The sequence below is a fragment of the Lepidothrix coronata genome, unplaced genomic scaffold (assembly GCF_001604755.1).
Source record: "Lepidothrix coronata isolate B3197 unplaced genomic scaffold, Lepidothrix_coronata-1.0 Scaffold1, whole genome shotgun sequence".
Taxonomy (NCBI): Eukaryota; Metazoa; Chordata; class Aves; order Passeriformes; family Pipridae; genus Lepidothrix; species Lepidothrix coronata.
Genome location: NW_016690181.1, coordinates 14,692,673 through 14,710,335, shown reverse-complemented (window position 1 = coordinate 14,710,335; position 17,663 = coordinate 14,692,673). Strand labels below are relative to the sequence as shown.

Sequence of the window (17,663 nt, the reverse complement as noted above, 5' to 3'; positions counted from 1 at the left end):
GCACATCGTATAGAAAAGCACACAAATTTCAGGAAAAATATACAGCACAATTAAAAAAAAAATTCCCCATAGAAAACTGCATCAGCAGAAGAATTAATGGTTTTCATAAGGAGCCATGCCAAATCTAACTGGATAGCATTACTAAAAATAAGCACCCACATTATTTAACTGATGTATAGAAATTATTGGTGCCAACATACCCCTCCACATTCAGAAGGCTTCAGACATTCTTTAAATAATGATTCAGAGATGCTGCAGATTCAAATGACAAAAGCACAGCTTTCTGTTTTCCTGATGCAGAGCACACTGCTAACTTTTGAGGGCACAATTCCAGTACAAATATGATTTATGAATTGAAGCAAAAAATGCCAAATGACTGAAGTAAATAAAGCTAAAGGTGTTTCCCTAACTCCAGCTTTTATGGACAGAGATCTGATATTATCTTTGAATTTAATAATGCACAGGTTGGTTATTAAAGAAATAAGTTATTTTTTTATTCTAAATGTGAACTTGGCGGCACAAAAATCACATTAAAACAATCCAGCCAATTTTTGCCACAGTCACAATTTTTGTGTCAACTTTCCAAATTCTCAATGCTGTTTCTCTAGTATTTGCTAATGTCTTCATCCCAAGTGTAGCCCACCAACATGAGAGCATGAGCGATGGTTTGCACGGCTTAAACCGCCACATTTCAAAAAACAAACAATCCTACCACAACTGTGTTTTTGTTCAGTGAGATCGGAAAGCCCCTGAAGATTAGTTGAGCTGGCATAACAAACTAAACCTGCCAGAACAATTCATCTGGCTTATATTGCTCTTCCTTGCAGCCATATTTCCTGAGGAACGCTCAGAAACAGATGTATTTCAACTTGGATAAACTCTTCTGGCATTCTGCTCCTGCAACCCTCTCCTATGAGTAAAGAGCCCCCTTATCACATGATAGGTTTGGGAATCAAGATAAACAAGTGAACGTACCCTCTCACCTCAGAGGAGCACACGCCGCGGACGCCTCCGTGTTGTTAAGAGGATGTGCACTGACAGGCAACAGGCACACGCATGTCACAGGCACAGGATGAAGCAATCCCATGCAGACACCCTCATGCACAAGTAGGAAGCAACAGGCCCAGGTCTTCTAGGGCTTACTGAACAAAGCAGTGGCTTGTACCACCAAAAAGATTGGGCATCTCTGAATTAAGCGGCAAGTCAAACTTTTTTTTTCTCCCACTTAAAATATTACTGATCTCCAGAGACAAAACGTAAACTCTGTAAAATGTTAGCATGATGATATCCTGCATTATTTAAAGTACTATATGTTGCTGTATTTATAGTACATTTCCTCTATTTTTATTAGTCTTGTATTACATGTAAGCAGAAGAAAAGGATACACTGTTCTTATGACACAATTTCCCACACCAAACCACATTATTTAAAGTTGCTGGTCCTAAAGAAAAACAGTTCTAGCACCGTTATTTACTTCAATGTCCAACTTAATTCCTGGTAATCAATGCTAAGCAGATTATTTAAATAAACTTCACCAGACACAAAATTCCAAATGCACCACAATCCTACTTTGAATTCTCAGGCTTTCTGCAATTACAAAAATCATTCAACAATTCCATGTTAATTGGGAAAACAAAGATCTGAAACTGCTCTTTTGTAGTTATTGAAAGTAAGGCCCTTGGAGAAAAGGTGCATCATTTCAATTCTGCTTTTCAAGACAAATTCATCCAAAGTGAGACATTTAAAAGTAGATTTATTCCTTAATAGTTGCAGAGTTGGCATCAAAAATGCCCTCTTGTGGCACAGCAGAACCCTGCAGAGCCTGCCCTCAAGTCTTCAACTTAAATTTTAGAACAAGAATGTATGACTCAGGGCTTGTTTTGAAACTAAAACGAGATAAGGAAAGCACATAATAAAACAAACTAAAACTGTAGATATCATTCAGAGTTTGAATGAATGAATGCTTGAAACCAGTTTCTCTATGTGGTTCCTTCATTTTATTTTTTTTTGACTGTTAGTGTAAGTAGTGGGAACATCTGACCCTCCTATAAATCTAAGCATAATCCAATTCCTGGGGAAAGCTGCTCTGCTAACAGAGCAGATTCCTGAAAGGGGAGTCTTTGTGCTGATTGAAATCTTTTTATGAAAGAATATGTGTAAAAAAAAATTTGACATCTCCAACAACAGGCAACAACTTGCAAGGTTGCCTCACTCTCATCCCCACAGACTACTAATTCTCAGAGCGTGAGAGGAACAATCAATAGACAACTACAATCAACAGATTTTTCTCCCATGGAGCAAAGCAAGCACACTACAAATTTTCTGTTAACAGAAATGTGGCCATGACAGTTTCTATTCCCTTATTTGAAAGCAGCAGCAGCAGCAGGTATTATTGCTGCTGCTTAGTACTCAGCAGGCCAAAAAAACAACAAAAAAGCAGCACATCAGCAACAAAAAAAAAAAAAAAAAAACAAGAAAAAAAAAAAAAACACTTTAAACTGAAGTCAAACCTCCACAAGCACTAAAGTCCTGATGTCCAGTGAGGAAGGAGGGCATCTCCTATCTCCGTGTCTACAACACAGCACAGTTAAGAACACATTCTTTAAACACATCAGTCTTTTGGTTGCATTTTGGCAGCCTGACAGATTATTCCTAAGGACAATCCCTGTCAGCTTGAGTTCTTCATCCTGCTCCTCTGCAAACAGTCTGATGTGAAAGGTGTTACTCTGCTTTTACAAAAGACAGCCCAAGTAGGAAGCACTTGTTTGTAAGCACAGGAGTACCATATTCCAGCTGCCAGCTCATCTGCAGCAGCCCAGAGCAAGGTCATGTTCACTGCTGCCAGCTCATTCCAAGCACTTGGACAGAGCTGGCAGCAGCATCCGCAGCGCTGAGCAGTGGGAGAGAACATCCAAGGTTGAAAGTGTTAAGTTTGAGAGGAAAAAAGCAGATTTCAGTCAATCAGGAAAATACTCAACAAATATTTTTACTTCAGTGAAATAATAAAAAAACAAGGAAAAAAGAAAACCCCACAGCACTTTCACAATCTACTATAAACCCTCAATCAAGCACAAAATTTCAGTTGAAATATTAAGACAACCTTAGAATATAACAATACATTTTAATTATTTGAGTATCTGAAACTTTCTCTTTTCAGACATAAGCCGTCCTTGTTTGGTTTATACATACGACATTTTCAAAGTATTCAATTCAAGTTCCAAGTTTCAAGAAAATTTTTTTATATACTTTTCAACATTTGTTATAAAAACAATGTCTTCTAAATTAAAGTTACTATTTAATCCTCAGTGAAATCACTATGTCATTTCATCTGTAAGAGCACAGATGTCAACCTAAAAAGAAAAAAAAAAACAAAACTTTTGGACAAGAGTCACTGAGCTTTTTCTCAAAACTTGGTTTGTATGTAGCTGAGATGCAAGTCTTCCCATGAAGAGTCACATACACACACTGTATTTGTAGTGGGCTGGGCCCCCCAGATGACAGAACCCCTCATGCAATGGTCATGGAAACACACACATCGCTGACACTGAACATAAGGGCGGATTCCTCGGGACAAAGCCCTGTTAGCCGTGCTCCAAAGCTACTCAGGCAGTTCAGAAACCACACAGGATTATGGTGAGAGAGTTCATCAACCCAACACGACAAAAGGGAAAGCAGTAGAATCTGAGATATTTCTGATCATTTTCCTCACTCAGCATTTCCAGTAAAGAAATGAGCAGAAAATCAAGAGTCATCAAGCTGCATTCTTCCAGTCGTAACAGTCCAACAGCCCTTTTCTGTTTAAGTACAACCAATATTTTCATGCTTTTGGAAACCAATAAATCAGTATTTCCTTCCAGAGTCATCCTAGCTTGTGTCTATTTTCTATACCCTGGTCTTGCTACCTAGAAGTTAACTATCAGCCACTGAGTAAAACCAGGCCATATGAAGCTCAACAGACCAGTTATCTGGTCAAGATCCCAAGCTATTAAGAGCTGCAGTCTCCCACACCCTTGTATGTAGTTCTCCTCCAGTGCCTGTAGAATACAAGAAATAGATGCGTGTGTGTACACACCCATATAAAAGGAGTTGGGTTGGGGAAGGAGAGAAAAAGAAACCACAGTGTTCTCATTACCTCAGACTAGTTGTTAAGCCACACCTAAGACTGGAAGAGGTAGGTTTCCTATGAGTAGCACACAGCCTTGCAAGGCTCTTCAACCAGCCCTCCTCAGGTATATAGGAACAAAAATTCATTCTCTGCATAATTTAGCCCAGATCACTAACCTGAGTGCTGTCCCAGGATTTCTGCAGCTCCCTTAGTGTCTCTGTCTTCTGACCCTGGAATGAAATTCTCAATCTCTGTATCCACCCATTTTGACTCAGAAAGTCTCCTCTCCAGAGCATCAGCCTACCCATTCAGGCAGAGATTTCCCAATCCCAACAGGAAATAATTCCTCATAATCCTAGAGCAGTTGAATGCTAAGAAGGTCTCTCACTTGGAACCTCACTTAATGCAGGAATGTTTAAACAAGCGGTATGGATTACACAGGTCACAAGTATCTCACTTTTCTTGAAACTAGGAGCACATTCCCATCAGTTACAGTATCTACAGTACCAATTGTGAGGAGAAGGCAAGTATTCAGCTGACAAATGTTTAGCTATTTGCAACTACTCTAAGCAGTTAATTCAACGTATTTTACAGGACATCCTTATATGAGTCAACTTTAAAAAGGCAGCTGTGACACTTAAGGTAAGTTTCTTTAGCAGGCAATATAAGAAGCCTAAACCAAAAAAATCCACCTTATTATTAAGCACATACCAAGCAGCAGCCCATTTGAGTGGGCTGGTCTGCCTTTCTTCCAAGCACTCAAATCACTGCTGTCCAAAACAGAACATCACTAAAAACTGTTATTCTTACAGTCTTTTTAAAGTTTATTTCCAGAGAAGTGATACCTAAACAGAAACCCGATTTTCATGCCCTGGAGAAACTGTGGAGGGAGTGGGGAGGGGACTATCAACCTAAGAGCTAGAAAGCTTTGAAGGACATTCCTCTCCTGTGGCATTTCAAATTAAGTACAAACTTATTCCTCTAAACGTTGGACCTTTTGACAAGTACCCCTCCTCATGATTAGCCACTTTAAAAAATAAAAAAATAAAAACATTAAAAATTGCGCTACTAGAGTTACCATAGTCTACTCGAAAATGGAGTTAGTGAAAAGAGTCTTTACCCCAATCAATGGTAGAAGTCCACACTTTCAAAATGAAGGAAATGGACATAAAAACATGTACAAGCTAAAAGTTTACCGTAAATCTCTGACTGACCTTTTAACAGCTCAAACAGCATAAATTCCATGAAAGACTTATGGCAGAACTGCTCCCACCATTTTTCCAAAACTTTTGAAAGAGATAGAACTTTTTTTTCCTAGCATCAAGGAAAATACCCAGTACAGAAATATTTCCTCAAAGCTATTTATCTTAATAAGTAGAATATTTATCATGTTGTTTTATGAAGATGACAAGTGCTCACTTCTCAGAAGATTTATTTATCCAGCATGAGATGCAAAAAAGCTTCTACTACACAATCTTTGACCTGCTTGACCTTCAAAAACACTTCTTGCAGGGAAAGGAGAGAAGCTACATCATTATAAATGTATTTTAACATAAATATATTTTAACATAAACACATTTTGACACAAACTGATCAGGTAGACAGAATAACTTCACTGTCAAAATTTTCCAAGATTAGAGCTCTGCAACTTTCTTACAAAATGGAAGCTTTTATAAAAGCAATCATTACCTTAGATGGAATGACAAAAGAAAAAAAATCCCCCTTTTTTTTTTTTTACATACAGCATTTAAAATGCCAGGGAGTTGTGTGTGGTTTTTTTCCTAATAACAGATTAAGTGTCAAGGCTTGCTTTTAAGACCTTGATACAAGACCATTTCAAGAGCTTTTCACAATGCATGCATACATGATTATTTCAACACACCACCCCACAAACCCTTCCTATCATATCGGAAATTCCACACTTTAACACCAACCTCATTAATTTAATTTGCCCATAACATAGGGTGATAATGTAATTCACGTACCTCTAAACTTCTTTCAAAAGTTTGTTTAATGCTTTAGTTTCTGGGCAGGCACAGAGAAAATATTTCCTTCTGTTATTCAGGTAATTCAGTCAACAACTAGGTCAGAAGTGAAGAAAACCTACCTGGATGCACTTAAACCACTTTTTCTTTTTGAAATTTATGACCCACTAGGAAGGGGAGAACAAATTTACACGGGTCTAGATTAAAACCAGCTTGAAAAGAGAAAGGGAAATCACAATTTACTACTTAAAGTTATCTGAAGTAGGCAAAAAAAAAATTATAAAATTTGTTTTAAAATCCATTTTTACTACAACCAAATAATAGACATTTCATTATAGCTCACTTCGGAAGTGACATGTAAGTGGGAACCGTGTATTTATTAACCGAAACAATTTAAGTTACTTTGTGACCTCTTCTCCAGATTACCAAACAATTCCATTTCTGGAAACACTGGTGGAGCATGAAATATCCACTGAAATATTTCATATATCAAATTCAGAACACTTTTAAAAGTATGCAAAAGTACTTAAATGGTTAAGCAGGGTATAGTTCATAAACAGAAGTAACTTTGTTCATGAAGACAGCAGTTCAAATATTGCCAACTTCTGACACACTACTCCCCCACAAAAAGTAATTTCTCTGATTGTTAGAAACTGTTTTGTCTACCTCACAAAGAGTTAAAAGCTTCCAGAAAGTTGAGTTTTCTTACAATAATCCATTCCCACATGGCAGGTTCAGGTGTTTCCTAAACCTCTGAACTAGAGCTCAACCTAAAGAAAGCCACAGTGCAGCTGAGAAAGAGGCACACTCCCTTCAAATCAGCGGAACATTGGGGCTTTCCTAACGCTGCTCCTCCACTCTAACTCTTCATACGGGCATTTCTCTCAGACCATTGCTCTCTGAATTCATACCTCTTTCATATTTCTACTCACCTCCCTGGTAGGGAGGTCCTACACTGCAATTTAACATTTTCACTACAAACTTCAGTAGCCAAACTAAATGGAATGTCAAGTTAATTGGCACGGAAGAGCTGCTGAGCCAAACTGAACACAAAAATGAGTAACACAGTAGAATTTTTAATACATTTGTAGAGGTCAATGGTCTCTCAAATTCTGTACTCTTGCAGAACCAAGAAACCCTGTGACAGAATACTTAAGAACTTTACTAAATCAATCAAACATACAATCGTGCTCAATTTATTTTATATTTTCACCTCCGTGTTTTACAAATGTTGAAATTCACCAAGAACAGCATTTTCAGCACATTTCCTTCATTCAGCTTCACCAAAAACTGTTATACAGACCCAATAACAGGTAAAACCCATGTTTATTTTCATTAATGGAATTCCTGAAAAATGAGATGAAAGGAAAGACAGTTAATCTATCTCTGGGAAAAACAAAATTGTTGATGCCAAATGTTACTTTTAAACTGACTCCATCTGCATTAGCTCATTTGGAATTATCACGGTTTATTCATCACATTAATAGATTTTTTCATCGTGGTTCTAATCATAGATACCTTAAAAATTCATCACAAAACCTAAAATTTTCTTTTTAAAGGAAACAGATACATTATTCACTAGCAGCCCATTATATTTTAAAATCATGTTTTTTTCTATACTCCTACTCTCCACCAAAAAAAGGTAATAGGCCTATTTACAATGTACGTCATCCTAAATTATAGAAACCACTCAGGAAATAGCTGTATGACAGCCTAAACATAAATTTACAAGTCTTTTAATTTTCCTACACAAACAAAACTCTGTCCTGGTCATCAATAATTCAGAAATTCTTCTTTGGCTTTGCTCCTCATATTACTTAAAAACACAGTTTTGAGCTACTTCTTTTTAAGATTTCAGGCAACACTTCATCTGACTTCCACAGACCACAGTTTACTTGAGGTTCTGCTGTCTGCCCACCAGAGTGACACAAGAACAGCACACTGCTAATCAGAGACACCCCTGAAATTGCTAACTATTTCCTCTATTGGACCTGTCAAGAAAGATGAGTTGCAAAAAAACTGGTCTCGTGTAGCTCCCCTTTTTCCTACTGCTACTTTTCTGGTGAGGGAAACATCACACCACCCATACACAGAAACTTCAGTTTTCCTTGTTCATTTCTGTCTTTAGCCCATCTTATTTATCAATACCATTTAACGGTTTATTTGCAACTAGTTTAAACCAATGTTTTCCAACCCTCCCACATCACTAAATTTTACATCCTGCTCCCTGCACACTTAAGAATTTATTCTCCCCAGAGACAGCTGATACTTAAAAAGCTCCATCATGTCCTTCTTTAGCCTTGCCTGCTTGTCTTTTTGTGCAGCTTTCCAAACACCTCATCACCCAGCCAGTCCTAAGCTACCACAAACACAGGTTTGACCTGGGAAAGGACAACCCTTTCAGCACCACAACCAACCACTGCATCTGACCAATGGAAAAAATAAAAACCTCTGAGCTTCCTTATAAGCAATGCTGATACAGCAAAAGGTGCAGAAAGAGAACACAGATTTGGGGGAGGTGGTCCAGAAACTGTATTTGAAACAGTCCATAGTATCCAACATAAACACTGCCTCTGGCTTTTTCAAGTCCACACTGCTGACAGTTCAAAATGCTTCATCTCTTTTCTCATTTCTGAACACATACAGACACATCCAAAAATCCACAACGAAAAGCTTTTAATTCACTACTTATCTACACTTCCAAAATTCCAGTCACAGCTGAGATGCCACCTTCTGCATTCAAAGAAGCGCAGTGAAGGTGGTGGAGCATCTCCTGCACAAATCTTGTGAAGAACAGTGGAGGGAGCTGGGGGGTGTTTAGCCTGGAGAAAAGGAGGCTCAAGGGAGGCTTTATCACTCTCTACAACTACCTGAAAGGAGGATGCAGCCAGGTGGGGGTTGGCATCTTCTCCCAGAAACAAGTGACAGGACAAGCTGTGCCAGGGGAGATTTAGATTGGATATTAGGAAAAACTACTCCATCAGAAGGTTGTCAAGTATTGGAACAGGCTGCCTAGGGAAGTGGTTGAGTCACCATTCCTGGAGGTATTTAATTTAATTGGCACTTTGGGGCATGGTTTAATGGTGGACTTGGCAGTGCTGGGTTAACAGCTGGACTCGATCTTAAAGCTCCTTTCCAAACTAAATTATCCCTTACTGTAGTCAGTATACAGGGGTGGATGTTTCCTTGCAGTGCAGAAATGCACCAAGTACAAGGGTTATTAAAATCTCATACAAAATTTGAAGATATTTCTCCTGAAATTCTCCAGATCAAAATTCTGGATCAAAATTCTTACAAAACCAGCAATATTGCCATGGCAATTCAAACTGCTCAGTAAAGAAGAGGGAAACTACCAGACTTTAAAAATCCATATTACTTGTAAATCTCTAAGCAAGGACTACTCTGCATCAATATGGCAGCTCCCGCACAGCAAATACTGGGTATTGTATGTTTGAATGCCTTAATTGTGTATTGTAATATCCTGTGTTTTACCTTGACACTGGATGTTTCAGGTTAGTAATGTTAACTTCAATTTATGTTTCTACCTGCAATTTTTTTTTTAATCCTTCAACTGCAATAAAAATGCACACACAAAACCTGGATTTCATGCCCAACAATCACATATTGAATGCCCAGCCATCACACACCACACATGGAAACATACTGAAAGTCACAAAAGTGAATGTTGTTTTATGTCTTTGTTGAAGGACACTGTCATAAACCTCAGTAATTTCAATTTCCTTTTCATCATTTAGTTGTTTCAGTATTTCCTTAGACAAGTCAGTGTTCTCCAAAGGCATGGAAATGCAACTCTCAAGGAAGACCCTTTATCCAGAGATTTAGCTGTCCACCTTCTCAAACATCTTAGTAGTAACACAATAAAAGCCAGCCAGTGGCACCAAAAAGCATCTCTTATACTGATACTAACACCTCACTCCACTAAAGATTTATCATTTCACATTTCAACTGAAAGGACTAAACACCCTGTTAAATAATTATATCAAAGCCCAACTGGACACCTGTAATCTGTTCATTTAAAGAATTTCATATGATTTCACATGAGACAAGTAAAAATACAAAATTGTTGGGGTTTTTTTTAATATAAATGAGCTCAAACTTCAACTTACTACAGAGCTAACTGGAAGAGCAAAAGCAAAGATTTAAAACTGAAGACTGGAAGTAATAACATGCACAGTGCTGAAGGAATAAATCTTATCACTAGCTGAAATAGGCATTCAAGTATTTCTGTGCTAAAAAAGCAAAGCACAAAAGCGGCATTTAAAGAACAGCATTAATCTATGATTTCCAAGGAAGGAAATAAAAACATTTGCTCAAGCCACTTGACAATATAATTGTCTTAAGGGGAAAGCAAGCAACAACTTTACATTAAAAAAATTGCATGTTCACAAATTCTTCTCTTTAAATAAAAAAAAAATAATAAAAAATAAGGCTGATATTCTGAGATAGTAATAATCAATATCAAGTGTTTGACAAGTGTCAGCTAAGGAAAATGGCTTTTACCATTTTACAGCTGAGTTTTATTAATTTAAATTACTCCAGGATATTCAACATGGTTTTGAACCACCATGCCCTCTGTAGAACAACTGCCTGCACCTAGATTTTGTCAGTCTTATCTCACCATGCAAACAGCTAATGTTTTAACTCGTGAGCTTCAGAAAACGGTAAAGAAAATATTACTAATGCTGCTTTACCAGCCAGTGAAAATTGCATATATTGAATCACAGCCATTAGCACAGTTCTGTCTGCAGATGTATTTAAACTGTTTGCTGAAATTAAGAGGTGTTAGAATAAGCCCCAGTTCATTGATTCAAAGTAGGCACTAAGAAGTTAACCCGCAGAGCACACACTTAAAACACCTAAAAACTGGCTTAAAAAGACTCCCATCCAAAAAAATTATTTTAGCTTTTGTTCTCTGATTTATGCTGCTTGATAAGCAAAACAAACAGTACCTCTATCTTTTCATTGCTCTTCTTTACATTAATATCTATATCCTAAGTTAATCAAAACAAGTCTTTCTTCTGCCTGAAAAGGGACAAAGAAGTAACTGCAAAAAGCAAAGAACAAAATAAACATGAAAGGTAAGTGGAAGTTGCTGTTCAAGCATTTTGCTACTTTGAAGATGACTGTGAAACTATGACATTTTGAAACAAAGATGCAGCTTGCAAAATGCAGTAACTACATTTTTGCAGATGAAATAAAATATTAACAGCAGCTTTCCTGCTTAGTCATATTTTACAATCAGAGTCTACATGAGCTCCTGGAAAAAATCACCTGCATGTTGCAAAATCAATGTGTATTTTCAAACTGCTTAGTAGTCTGCTCTTAGATCAGGATATTTGGTCTCTAGGAAGTAAATAAAAATGTAATAAAAGCCCTCACTTGACAAAGAACTGTAAATAAAACCCAGTATTACTCAAATGCTTCGTTTCAGCAATACATCCAAATCTCATTTTAAGAGCTTTGGTTGTACATTTTATTAAACTAAAGATAAAACCCTTAAAGGTACAGATAAGCAATAAGGAAAACGGGTTTAAACAGAAAACTTCAGGCAGACAAGCACATACCTACTATGTATTGGTAACAAGCTTTTGTACCTGTCTAGACAAATCAGTGACATTCTTGCCAAGTACTGCATGGCAGACAATCAAAAAGAAAAGGGTTGGGCACTTAACCAGATTCTTCTCGGATTTTAACATCTTTAATTACAAAAATGTTTTTAAATTAAAATTTCTGCTCCTAAAGACAATATCTCAGAGCAGACTTTGTAAAACTATCCAATAATGCTGCAGGAAAAGACAATTAAACTATAAATAAAATGTGTCATCTTTTACCGTTATCCAACACAAGGTCATAAAGAAAAAATTTTAAAAAGTACATCTAGGAGGCAAAGACAAAACAAATTAGATTTAGCAGTAAATTAGAGTGTACACTCATACTGGGTAGAATCAGATGTGATATTAAATGAATGTGACACCACATTATTCAAGCTGGTCTTTGCAGGGATGCAGCACTACAATACTGAAGCAGTACACTTAATCTGTACCAATGAAATGTAAATATTTGAGATGATGGCAAACTTTGATCAGTAGTGAGGTAAAAACTCATTTTAGTATAATCCATCTGCAGCAAATAGAATGATGGGAAAATGCAGGGTATAGAACACATGAGAAAAACCTGCACCCATGTACTTCACAGCATTTCTCTTTTCACTTAAACACTTGCTAAGATTGTTTAGACAGTATTGCTAGACCTGCCTGGAAAAAGGTACTTTTTTTTTCCTCCATTACAAAATACTAAAACATCTTGTTCTAAATATTCATCTTCAGACTGGTAACCCTTTTTAAGTAGCTCCAGTTGCTAGAGTTTACTACTGATAGATTGAAGAAGCAACCTTTTCCAACAAAACATGTACTAATAATATCAAGATTCTGCTGTCCTAAGTATTGAGATTCTCTCTTTTTTGGTAGCTAATGGGTAACAAAAATAAAATTAAAAGTGTGGAATAAATTATCTATTTCCTCATCCGATGGGATAGACATATTGCACACCTGTAAAAGCAGTATGGAATGTAACACAAGATTATGAAAACTATTTTTAAGACTCTAGCAATGCTTACCCAGTAAAACTGTATTTATTTTTAATCTTTACAATTTAGACAGACTTTCAGAAATACTGAAACCCTCACTACCATATGCACCTTCCTAAAGCATGTGCATAGGTTCACCTGCACAGATTCAATGAATGCAGAAGTGGACATTGCTTCAGGAAAGAGGCTGAATGAATGAAGTTTTTCTGACACGTTAATGTTCAAAAACCCAGAACGTGTACTAAACAAAGTGTGGATGCTGGCAGCTTTGGAGAACCAGTTCAAGGCCTTGTTTCTGAGCTACAACACAAGGAAGCCATATAACCCCAAGCACAACAAAACAATGTTCCTCTGTTTCCCAGACAACTTTGATTTTCAGGAGTGTTCAGCACTCAAAAAAGCATCTCACATTAATGCGAACCACTCCCCCAAGTGTATGTTATCCTTGCTGACCTCCTCAGGTAGTCAAAATTCAGTTTTCCAACATCTGTGTATCTTGGAATGAAGGCAAACATGGACTGACAAAACAAGCTAAGTACTTGCAAGGTGCAGCCATGCTTTAAAAGCAAACAAAAGCCAGCACCTCCCCTTACATGCTTCTCCCTCCCCCAAGGAATGCACACAATATTCCTCTTCATTCATATACCTCACTGAATCAAACCGCACATGGCATTTCCCTTACACACAGTTCCAAGCCTGCTCTTCCAGAGGGCACTCTGGAATTCAGGCAGCATGAAAGTACCCTTTTCCCGCCTTCTGGCAGCTGAACTACAAAGTACTTTGGCTGTCTGCAACTGTCAGCAATCCCTGCCTGAGCCCAAATCTATCAGCATTTACTTCACTCATTAATGAGTGATCTCTCATTTTAGCTGTCATCAAAAAAGGACACTTAATCGTTTCCCCAACTGGAATGAAACATGTCTACTGTATCTAACCAGCAGATCCAATATTACCAGCTCAATTCTGTTCACAATCCAGGAGAACAAAATTTATTAAACAGGCTGCCTGACCAAGCCCAGAGCCGGAGAATTAAGGATGAGAGACACAGAGAAACTCGTAAAAGCTGAAATATTTACTTTTACTGTAAATAGTTCTGTTTCCCATAGCCCAAATGGAACACTTAATCCCAAAAAAATTAAGAAGAATAACCAGCACATTTTTACCCCCAGCCTGGCAGCGTTTCTCCTGCTGCCTAATCTCCTGCCAGTGAGCCAGTAGAGGCCGCTCAAGACCATGGATCGCTCCTGCAGAACTGCGGGATGGGACAGCTTCCCAACTCTCGCCTTTAAACGCAACAGCCAGTTTTCGCATCTTTCTTCCACTTCCCCATTTCATACCTGCTTTTCCACCCGTATAAGTCACCTCGGTGAAGTCTAGTCCCCTCAAGGGCAACTCCTGACTGTAGGTTATCGCTGGTTATTAGAATTCAGGTTGCCATACATGGTGCTCTCAAGAGTTATCCAAACTAGACCTTTTACCTATTGCTGTGGAACCAGTCCAGGTTTCCTTCCCTAAAAGCTTCCCCATGACACTCCACAGCATACAAAGCCCCTTCATTTTGCCAGAGACTATGCTTAAATTTTCTAGAGATGGCATAAACTTATCACTTTTAGTGAAGTTCTCACATGGTTCCAGCTTTTATTCTACTTCAGGAGCTTCCCACAACTCAAACTGGCCATGCACAGCAATGCTAAAGTGCTTTATAGGCCAGCTCCTCACAGGTGGGTTTCATGTCAGTTGATACACTTACTTATCCATTAAATGAGACCTTCTATCTAAGCGCGGGTTCAAGAACCCCAAAGGACATGATCTATATTGAAGGTCTCATTACGAAGGCCATCACTACTCCTTACAGCAGTTAAGTGCTTCAATATCTTTTAACTTCTACAGCAACAACCACCGTGGAAAACAGATTAAGAACAAGAAATAATAATTTGTCTTTACAGCAGGTCATGGAATACATACAGTAAACAGTGCTTCAGCCCACACAAGCAGCCACTAAAAAGAAACAGTTTTCAACCTCCTGCTAGGAGTGGAGAACATAGAAATTTCTGCAGGGCAGAAGAAACTTGTTGATTAAATTTATTAATGAGATTATAAAACAATCTTCTCAGATAATCAAAAGGACTGAACTCAATAATCCAGATGGTCTCTCCCCCTTTGGGCTTCTGTGATTAAATAATCATTAAGTGGGTATCATCCAGAGCCCACACTGGGTGAATCTGAGCTTCAGTGTAGTTTTCAGTGACATTGTACCTGAATGTACAGGCTTGGCACAGAAGAATCAAAGTTAAAAAGGCAGACTTCAGTTTAGCGTGCTTTGCTCTTTCACTATTTCCAAACACTTGAAATACGTACCACACATATTTCCTTCAGAGAGTACAAGATAAATAGAAGAATTAAAGAACAACAGTTGCAAAACAGTTACTGACTATTACTATGAACATGACAATTTCACAGTTTTATTTCTTGTACTGTTATCCAAAGAAGAGGCCATGTTGAACCGAAAACTGACTTCAGATATTTAAGTGCTGATTTCTACTCTTCTGCTCCTGATTCTACATTACAATTTGAATGCAATATTACCTTTGAGATGTGCAACACTATAGCAGCACTACACTTCTTTAACACACTTAAATACAAGCCAGTTAGGTATCTAACACTGGAAGAACAGATCCTTTCACATCAATAGTCATATCAATCTTTGAAAGCTATAAAAACGTAATAAAAAAGCATTCCACGCTTTCAAAGCTTTCCAACTTCCCCAAGTCTTTTGGATGACCAGAAAAAGGTAAGCAAATGGAAACAAAAATCTGAACTATCACACATACACGCACTGGTTTACCATCAGTCACTACTTGCCCTACATGCCGCTATCTGCTTCCCTAAAGACAGTCTGCCAACCACAACACATTAGCAACCAGCAACCACAGAAACAAACCAGAGCCAGTGCTGTCAAGCTTCCATTCAATTCCACATATGCTCAGCAACAACCTTTCTGCAGGGACTCTCCCATAAAGCAGCTGCCTAACAAACACAAGACTTCTCAAAAACATCAACAAACAAACAAACAAAGAGATGGAAAAGATGTACTGAGCATTCCAAGTCAGAAAACACAACATCCATGATACTTTCAGACAAATAGGTTTTACCAAAACTACCAAATGGAGATCCAGACAAATCAGTTTATACATAATTTTTATTTAGTGACTTTAGGACAAGAGGCAGCACTGCACCAACAGGGTTTGCTACTACCAAGAAAACTTGAATAATTGGAACAGACAAAATCATTCGTGAAGACATGGATGTGCACAAATGGGAAGAACTGGAATGTAGCTTCCTAATATAACTTACAGTCTTAGAAGTTAAAGCAGAAAAGGAAAAGAAAGATCTGCACGTATCAGTCAACTGGCAGCATTCACATGTGCTGTCAGTGTGGGCGTCTTCCCTAAATACACAAACAACCTAAAATGCAGAAAACTGAGAAATTTTTAGAGCCAAAAAAGCACTTTTGTTGTGTGAGAGCCTCACAAAAGCTCACTCCAGCATACGATTCCGCTCACTGAAATGCAACAAAGATGACTTCATATTGCAAGAGGTGCGGAGAAAACTACAGGATAATGAAAGAGACAGAGAGCCCTTTTTAAAGGACTGGACAAAGAACCCATCTTGCTTAGCTGAGCAAAACAAGGCTAAGAGGGAATGTGATTTCAGATGAGCATCTCGAGTAAATAACCAAAGGGAAAATAGTACTCCTTAGACTACAGGACATCTGCCTAACTACAGAACAGCAAAAAACCATTCTAAATCACAGCACATTCGCTTGGAAAGCTTCTATCCAACAGAAGGAGGGTTCTGGAGATTTTCAAACTCTGGTTATGTGGAAAGGGGAGAAAAGCTTATCTGGCTTTGATATTAACCTTGACCAGGTAATAAACCTTTGTTTTACTGTATGATGTTTCAAGTTGGTTCACAGTATAGAAAGAAGCAATATAGACATGGAAGTAAACGGACACAGGATTAGTTAAGTTTTTCTATGTCACAGACAGCTCACATCCAATGTTTTACCTAATATTTTCATTATTGCTGTACCAGAAATCAGGTTTGTAAGATACCTCAAGTAAGTGGCCAGACTGGAAAACTACAATACTGGGCTGTATTAATACTGGAAACTATCACAAGGGAGAGGGGTTACTTGGAATATTCCTCCTGACACCCTTCAATAAATTAGTAGCCAAAGAGTAACAATGCACTTAGGAAATTTCTATGGATGACACCAGACTGGAACTATCACCATTACAAAGAGGACTGGGTAGTTATCCAGGAGAGTTCACGGGGTTTGTGAGCTGGAATGCCAGAAAATGGAATTCAATACCACAACATGTGAAATCATGCGTTTAGGGACCAGTAACCTTTTCTGTAAGCTGAGAACTCATCACGTGGAAGCAACATAGGAGGAATGAACAGAGTTGTGAGGTATGGAAATCATCCTCTAAGGATGCTGATGTTTATATGAGCACAAGGAGAGCTCAATATGTTCAGGGAATTAAAAATGAGAAATTTCACTTGGCTCAGGAAGCCTCTGAGCTGAAATTAGAGAGGCTAGAGCAGTGCTGGGGGAAGTATCACTGCTGAAGAGGTGAATATCATATTCAGTATCAGGTGAATCTTTGGTCTTAAGCAGTACAGTTGAACAGATTCATGTCAAAAAATTGCTGGCCTCCTCACAAAACTTTGACTAAAGATGGTCAAGTTTATCCAACTGCCCTGTAAAATACATACTCCATTCCCTATTTCATTTCCCGCAACAATTCCAGCCCAAGCTAAAAAAATATTATTAGCACAAGTTATGACATTGCACTGCACACAGCTCTAATTTAATGCATCAGAAATTAAAAGTTTTCTAACTGCCTGATACACAAGACACGAAGAAGCACTCTTCCAAATAGAGCAGCTGGGAAAAGGA

General features: G+C 38.0%; 1 protein-coding gene across 8 annotated transcripts in view; it reads right to left on the bottom strand.

The window, feature by feature from the left end:
- The window catches only part of LOC108495475 (pleckstrin homology domain-containing family A member 7-like), a 176,492-nt gene that overhangs the window by 138,226 nt on the left and 20,603 nt on the right, over positions 1-17,663 (bottom strand). The window lies entirely within an intron of this gene.